This window comes from Pyrus communis, chromosome 11, assembly GCF_041283825.1.
Source record: "Pyrus communis isolate YQ-2024b chromosome 11, ASM4128382v1, whole genome shotgun sequence".
NCBI lineage: Eukaryota > Viridiplantae > Streptophyta > Magnoliopsida > Rosales > Rosaceae > Pyrus > Pyrus communis.
Window position 1 is genome coordinate 31128448 of NC_142575.1, and position 8126 is coordinate 31136573.

Below are 8126 nucleotides of genomic sequence, written 5' to 3' on the forward strand. Positions count from 1 at the left end.
GTTAAAATAACCGTTAAATCGTGATTTTTCGTTTATAACCGTCAAATTTTTTTGTCTCGTTACTTGATCTCTGAATGTTTGTTTTTTGCAATTTTTGGTGTATGCGATATTGAAGCACATATAAACAAGTTTGACGGTTGGATCGTTGAAATTAATTTTGTAAGATGCGTATCCCATCAAAATGATAAATTCACTGACACTAGAGAGTTTATTTATACTTTTATCAAGTATAATATAAGATTTTGTGGTATCCACCAATGTAAATATTTTAAATTGAAGATCGAATTCATTCATTATATTCATATAGGGTCAAAGAGTATAGCTGTAAAAAATCATCAAAATCAGAGTTAAAACAACCGTTAAATCGTGATTTTTCGTTTATAACCGTTGAAAAGTTTTGTCTCGTTTCTTGATCTCTGAATATTTTTTTTGTGCAAATTTTGGCGTATGCAATCTCGAAGCATATATAAACAAGTTTAACGGTTGGATCATTGAAATTTGTTTCATAGGATGCGTATCCCATCAAAACGATACATTAACTAACACTTAGAGTTTCTTTGGGTTAAATATTAGGCGGGAAATGAATGGATATAGGCTGCAAAATTTCCCAAACATTAAGCGGGAAATGGATGAAACTCTTGAAATATTAGGCGAGAAATTAATTATTATAATTTTTTAATGTGTTTGGTATTTTTATATTACTTGATATTTTTATTTTTAATGTGTTTTATGATTTTTAATCTCAATCTTTGCCTATAATATACTATAAAAATAAATAAATAAATAAAAGTTAAAATTTAAAGTTTATATAGAATAATAATTAATAAACAATATATACATATTCATTATATCTATTGCATTTTATAGTAAGTTTTTTTTAATAGTTTAAAAAATTAAAATCATCAAAATAGCATTTTTCTTATCGTGTCGAAACAGGTTACCCGCGTGTCACTTTCGTGTAAACCTGTTAAGGACCCGTTATTAACGGGTTATTATCGTGTGACCCGATAATGACCCGATTAGTTATCGTGTTGACCCGAAACCCGTTATTTTCGTGTCGTTTACGTGTCGTGTTAACGGGTCGTGTAAGAAATTGCCAGGTCTATCCTCAAGTTAGAAATAGGCAAGTTAGGAGTTGAGTGGTAAATGTTTTTGTGGTTAAGATTCTTTTCTGTGAAGAAATTCATCCATCATCGGACAACTTGGGTTTCCCTTTCTGCTCTATATGTTCTCGGAATCCTCAGGTTCGAGCTTGTTCAAATGCCGGGCCGGTTTCTGTGTTCTTTTGGGTTTTCTTCGTTGGCCAAGTGGAGTTTACAAGATGTTTTGGGATTACCAGTTAGACTTGCAGTTAAAGGAACCTGCTTTTCGACTGTGGTGGGAACAATCTTGGTCCAGGCCGGGCTCAAGATCCGGCTAAATTAACTGGGGACATACAGAATGTAATTGATGAGCATAGACTAAGTGATGCATGGAAGTTGCATGAGCAGCACGTGAAGACGGAAATTTTTCCTATGAAATATGTTATGAACGAGCTCCTAACGAGTCTTGTCAAAAGGTTTCGTGTTCAGTGGATAGCTTGAGAAGGCTTATGGGCTGGTAGAGCATGCTATTGCAAAAACAAAACAGAACTTGTTAGAGAAGGAGACACTGATTGATCTGTCTTTTCATCTTGCCAAAGCCGGATTACATATTCCTGCATGCCACTGTTTTGAGAAAAATGGTAGAAAATGGAACAGTTTCCCCCTATTGCTGCCTGGTCTGCAATATTGGCCTACATGTCTCCAACAGCCCAAAAGTCTACTGATCGTGATGAACTATTTACAGCTGATAAAGGTTATGACGGTGATGCTGGTCAAGTCCGTCAGCTTGAGGTAGCTTTTAATTAATGGTACACAAAACCATACATGCTTGTTACACATGGATCATGGATGTATGCAAAGTTTGATTCTGAAAACACAATAGGCTTAATTGCTATTATGTTGTGTTTGGTACACGTATAACCTTGTAGCATTTTGAATCCTGACATTATTTGAACATGCCAGGATTTGCTGTTATTCTAACATCTGTATTTTTTTCCCCTGTTTGAGGTGTATATTTCACATATTTGAACTACAGCCAGTAGTAGTCCATGACATTTTTTTTCATACTGAACTTAGTCTTTGCTTGTACGTTACTGTGCTCTTGTGTTTGTTATGTTATCGGTTCATGGTATGTTTTTAACTTTCTTTTTGTTTCTAACCTATAATTATGCGGGTAGAGGGGAAATGATGTGCATATAGGCACTGGCAAACCATCCTTTGGCAGCACAAAGTTTGTTTGAGGATGATTCTCTTCAGTTGCTCTTTCAGATGGTTGCGGATGGCTCTTTGACAATCTTCTTTCAAGGTAAGCAGGGCCTGGTTCTGCTGCACAGCATTCAGCTTCATAGACATGCTATGCAGGTAGATACGTTGCACGTATTGCCTTCCCTAGCTGTAAAGACAGAGTTGGATAGCAACATTTTCCGGTCATAATCTTAAATTAGTTTTACAACCCGTAATTTAGATTTGTTTGTGCTAAGTTGTGGTTATCTTTCCAGAGTATTGGCCTTCTCTTGATCAATGACAACAGGAGCACAGCAAGATATATACGCAGAAATCATCTGGGATGGTATGCGTGCACTGGATTGACAATGGTTAAATCCTAAATATACTGAATATGACTGCTCAACTGACCATGCATACCGCCCATATACCCTCTAATGTTGGATAAGCATATAGTTTTGTTATTTATCAGCAACATAAGCTAGCCCATGATGACTACACAGGCTATGCTGACTTTTTTTAATATGTATTTTTTTTTTTCGAAGTCATGGCGTGATCCATGCTTTTCTTTTTATCGTTTAAAATTCTTCTCACCTTTTGATTTTTCTGTTCCCTGTGTGCGGTTTTAATTGGTTCATCAGTCTTCCTTCTTTGGTTGAACTACACATCTCTTCCTTGTGCTGTGTTATTTTACTATGATTTTCTGCAGCCTAAATATGTCTTGGTTCTGATATGATACATTTTTGGCCTGTAGACGCTGGTGGTGTCAGGCTTAGGGACGACATCATAGCAAAAATGTTGTGACAAAGCGTGTTTTGGAGAATTAATCTGATATTTTTTTTGTGTCTTTTCCGGCCACAAGTCTGCATGTTGATTTATGTCGGTTTGCCAGGAAGTAGTTGAACACAACAGACGAGATATAACTCTTGCCATGATGAAGAATTACCGGTTCCTTCTAAGTAAGTTCATTGATGACAAAACAAAAGTACCATCACTGATTGAATATACCGTACCTTCACTGATTGAAGAGGCATGAGAAGGTGGTTAACTGTGTTTTTTTGTTTGCTTGTTATATGGTATTTTTTTAAAACTTAGGACTAGTTTAGTATTGCTGTGTTTTTAAAAAAAACTGCTTCTGCTATGTTGTAAGAACAAACAGATGTAAAATAAAGTAGTTGAGTGTTTGGTAAGCTTTTTTTATAAAAGTGTTTTTAAGTGTAAGGGTGTTTGGTAAACTTTTATATAAAGCTGTTGTGACTATGTCAAATGACAAAAATGAGTATGATATTAAATATAAAATAAGAATAATTTTATTTATATTTGACAAAAAATAAAGAATAATAATTTTATTTATTTATACTCTCTCTAAAGTCTTCCCCCCTTTATTTTCTCTATCTGCATCGACTAGACTTTTCCAAAAACCAAAAAAATCTCTCTGGAAGTCTCCCCCACGACCCCAATTTTCTTAGTTCTTATTTTTTCTGCTCCGTCTTCTTTTTTATTTTCATCTCCATGGATTCCGAATGCGCCAACGCCGTGACAATGCTGTCTTTGATGGGTTGTTCCTCAATCTCTCTCACTTGTCTCCTTGCATTTTTCTTCCTCATTTTCTCCGTCTGGGCAATCTGGCCTCTCCTAATTTGCAGAAATACGAAGATCTGTCTCCTGTAAGCGGTGCAATTTGGGAAATCTAGGCAAGTCCGCGATGCCAAAACCGAATCTGAATATAAGTCTGGTTATTGCCAGAAAAGATGGTGGTGTTTGTCGACGCGATTTTGTCGGCATGGAAGTGAGAGAGGACGAACGAGAGATGGGTGGAAGGACAGAGACAGAAACGATGTCGTAGGGTATGGAATCCAAGGTCAATAACGGTGATTGTTGAAGCTGGGAGCGAACGACATTGTGGCGGAGTCAACAAGGACGATCTCCTAATTGAAGTTGGCGACATCTTCCAGTTGGTATTATGGGTACTTTATTTAATTGTTTAAGGTCATTTTGGGTATTTGAAAGTTTCATTAAAAGATTCAGCGCCTCTTGCAAATTAGGTTTGCGCATAAGCTATGGAAGCAAAAAAAGCAGGTTTTTCAAAGCTAGCTTTTGCTGTTTTTGTTTTTTGAATTTTTTTTTTCACCAAAAACTATGAAAAAAAAAAGCTGAAGTTGAAAGTTTATCAAACACAAAAAACTCCTATCTTTTTTTTACACCCATTTTTTTCAAAAATACCTCAGAACCAAACTTGTACTTTGTCTCAAAGAAAATGCTTGTATGCTTTATAATTCTGATTGCATTGAATACTGGAAACTTCAGTTCTAGTGTAATGAAATATTTGCTGTGCTCAAGGTTTGTATTCTACTACCGCAGCTGTGGTTTCTGTTTTTGCTTCAACAAATCCGTAAAGGTTTGCCAGATGCGTCCATTCTTAAACAGTTTCGGAACCTTTGCGTGCAACAGCTCTGTATTTCACGGGTTCGTAATTTGTTCTTAATCTCCCCTCCATTGGACTTGTAATCTCTGGCCGAAAAAATAATTGGACTTGGAATCTTAGCGAACTAGATGTTTAGGTTAACTTTTTGTTATGTACCCGAATGTCATTTTTGCGTCAAGATTGCTTTATAGGAGACATTTTTCTGTATTTGTCATGTGTATATAAATGGGTCAGTCTACTGTGGTTGTGAATTTGCAGGTTTTTGTAGGAAAACAGTGGCGGAGAAACAAAACATGTGAGAGCGAGGAAGGAGGACTTGTTGCTTTTGATGAGAGGGTCCGATTCCATAGCTCACTTCGCCTCAGCTCTCCAACACTTTGGATAATGCTCTTCAGGTAAAGTTCGATCCCGTCTGCAGGTAAAGATTTGAGCTTTTTACAAATTTGGTCTCAGTAAAAAATATTATCTCAGATCTGAGTTAAAAGAGCTTAAATTGGCATTTTTTTTTTCTAGGGTACGAACATGTATTGAGTGCAAACGCTTACAAATGACCCATGTGGTGTATGAGACCGATCAGACGGTGTAGAACACCGCTCAGTGTGCCATGATGATGGTATTTTTAGGTGTTCATAGTGTAGAAGAACACTAATTCGTAATGTTTGAAATTTGAAATTTGCTTATTGATTGCCTCAACGGCAGAAATTAGTTGAAACTCAGGTGGGATTTGAGCTTATGGGACTACTTTCTTTGCTGTGTTTAAATAGGGAGCCATCGATCTAGCTAAGCCACCCATATTGACAGAGATATTCCAGAGCCACCTGAGCAACTCGGAGACAGAGTAAAGAGAAGGAATCGGAGAACAGCAGAATGCAGAAAATTCCGGTGTAAGATTGAAGAGGAAATTCGACAACAGTCATTGCTCAGATGTGCAAGGAGCAAGGACCGAATGGCGGGAAGCTGAAGAAAGCAAAAAATGTAGGTTTCTCTCTTTTGGTCCGTGTGAAATCTTTGATGGGTTTTGAGTTGATTGCTAATTGTGTGCTCAGCTCTATACAGCTTGCAATTTCAATGGCAACAAAAGCAGCTTCGTTTGCCCAGGAACTCAAGTCGATAAGATCGGATTTATGCTTTATGCAGGTGCGCTGTGCTCTGCTGGAGGAGGAGAATCGAAGACTCCGAGATGGGCAGTATAAAGGGTTGAGACCTAACGAAGATGATCTGGTGAGGCTTCAGTTGGAGGCACTGCTGCTAGCTGAGAAGTCAAGGCAAGCAAATGAAAATTCGAACCTGGTTAGGGAAAATCAATGCCTCCACCAGGTTGCGGAGTATCACCAGCTCACCTGCTTCATTTGAACAAGTTGTACAATGGTTGCGCCTAGACTTTCCGTCTCCACCACGCGGACAGCAGACGAGGGAAATGGTGAAGATGGCGATGCTGCTGCTGAAAATGAAGTTTCTCAGACATCAAGAAGTAATCTTTTCGGCTTCTCTGCCTCGCTTGATGATGAGTGTTCTCATGGAGATGACTAGCGGAGTGTTCTCATGGAAAATTTCAAATGGTTGTAATCAAATACTTTCATGCTTTTTTTTCCTCCCTAAATGGGAGGAACTGAACACGGAACCATTAATTTGGGTTACATTTGGGGAGAATATATATGCTTGGGCGTCGATTCTAAACTAACCTGTGTCGTGACCAAACGTACCACCAGCTTAACCTACAACAAGTTCTTTCGATTAAGTCGGAATGTGTACCTCACCATGGCTGGTCTGAGGTCGGGCTAAGTGAAAAGTCTAAACTTATATCTTATTACCTCAAGAATGTATACACTGATTACTCTGACAGTTTTCAGATTTGCTTGATGGTCAAAGGCTAGAGACAGCACTTTGTTTAGCGTACCAGTTGGTTCGGTGTCTAGCCTCGTAGTGGGTTGGGACACTACTAGTCCCAATCCTTAGATGTTCCGAGTTAGGTGCCGTAAATCGATTACATCTGACACTCAAACAATGGCCGTTGGGTCAAAAATAGTAAGCATCAATAACTTCAGTTGGGAGAAGAATATATTTCTTTTGTTGTTTTCTTGTAAATATATGATAATAATTATGTTCTGGGTCATTATTTATGACCATGGAACATAATTATTATCATATATTTACAAGAAAACAACAAAAGTAATATATTCTTCCAACTGAAGTTATTGATATTTTTGACCTGTGCCTACGGCCATTGCTTGAGAGGCAGTAATAATCGATTTACGACACCTCACTCTACGGCCATTGCTTAAGTGGCAGGGCCATTGCTTGAGAGGCAGTAATAATTGATTTACGGCACCTCACTCTACGGCCATTGCCAGTAATAATCGATCTACGGTACCTCACTCGAAACATCTGAGGTTGGGATACGAGGCTAGTGTTGTGCTAGGATAGCACCAAACTAAATGGAACCAACTCAAGCTAATCCACAGGAAATTTTATCAAATGAAAATGCAAGAACAATATATAAAAGACACAAAGATTTTAACGAGGTTCCTCCACAGTCAGTGTAACTGGAGTACGTCCTCGGAGCAGTAGGAGCTCACCCAATAATCCACTATCAACCAAATGGGAGTTTACAAAGTGTTGACAATCTCTCAACCCAAAAGCCCAATACACCCAATACCTCACACACACTAAAGAAACAAATAGAGAAAGAAATATAAAGAATAATTTCTTCTCTATACATATAGCTCAAAGCTATTACAACAACAATTACTTTGGTTGATGATTACCAATCAAATGAAGCAACAACTTCTTCTTCTGTTTTAGGCTCTCTGCAACTCTCCCTTGCTCTCTGCAAAAAGAGCTCTTTCTTCTCTCTTGTTTTCTTCAAAACCGAAAATGAGCTCTCACTCCCTATTTCTTTTTCAAAAGCAACTTATCTCTTTTTTTTTTAACCAACACCCACGGTGGTTGAAGAGAACAAAAACTTTTCCCTTTTTTCCTCCCCAAAACAAGGAAAGGTGTTGTCCACCTTCTTTTGTTTAGCTGAAAGGTCTTTTGGACACTTGTCCACTTGGCCACATACTCCAACAATCTCCACCTTGGCCAAGTTCCGAAAGACGCCATGATAAGCAAAATTGCTTCAGAAAAAACTCCTACTGCTCAATGCATTCTTTATATAGGCAAAATGTGAGCCAAGCTCAAGCAATGAATAAACTTGGCTACTCCAACAACCTTAGTCAACATATCAGCGGGGTTGTCTTTAGTTGGAATCTTCTGGAGAATGATCTCCCCTTCACCAACTACTTCACGAACAAAGTGATAACGCACATCTATGTGCTTGGTCCTCGCATGATGAACCTGATACTTAGCCAAATAAATGGCACTCTGACTATCACAATGCACATTCACCTGCTTCT

At 38.0% G+C, this 8126-nt stretch overlaps 1 pseudogene across 1 annotated transcript; it reads left to right on the top strand.

Annotated features, from left to right (window-relative positions):
- Nucleotides 1-3829: 3829 nt before the first annotated feature.
- LOC137741357 (uncharacterized) lies at nt 3830-6408 on the top strand (annotated as a pseudogene). The gene is made up of 5 exons (XR_015953603.1): nt 3830-3973; nt 4668-4772; nt 5000-5126; nt 5496-5706; nt 5788-6408. The product of XR_015953603.1 is annotated as an uncharacterized LOC137741357 (transcript).
- Nucleotides 6409-8126: the final 1718 nt, after the last annotated feature.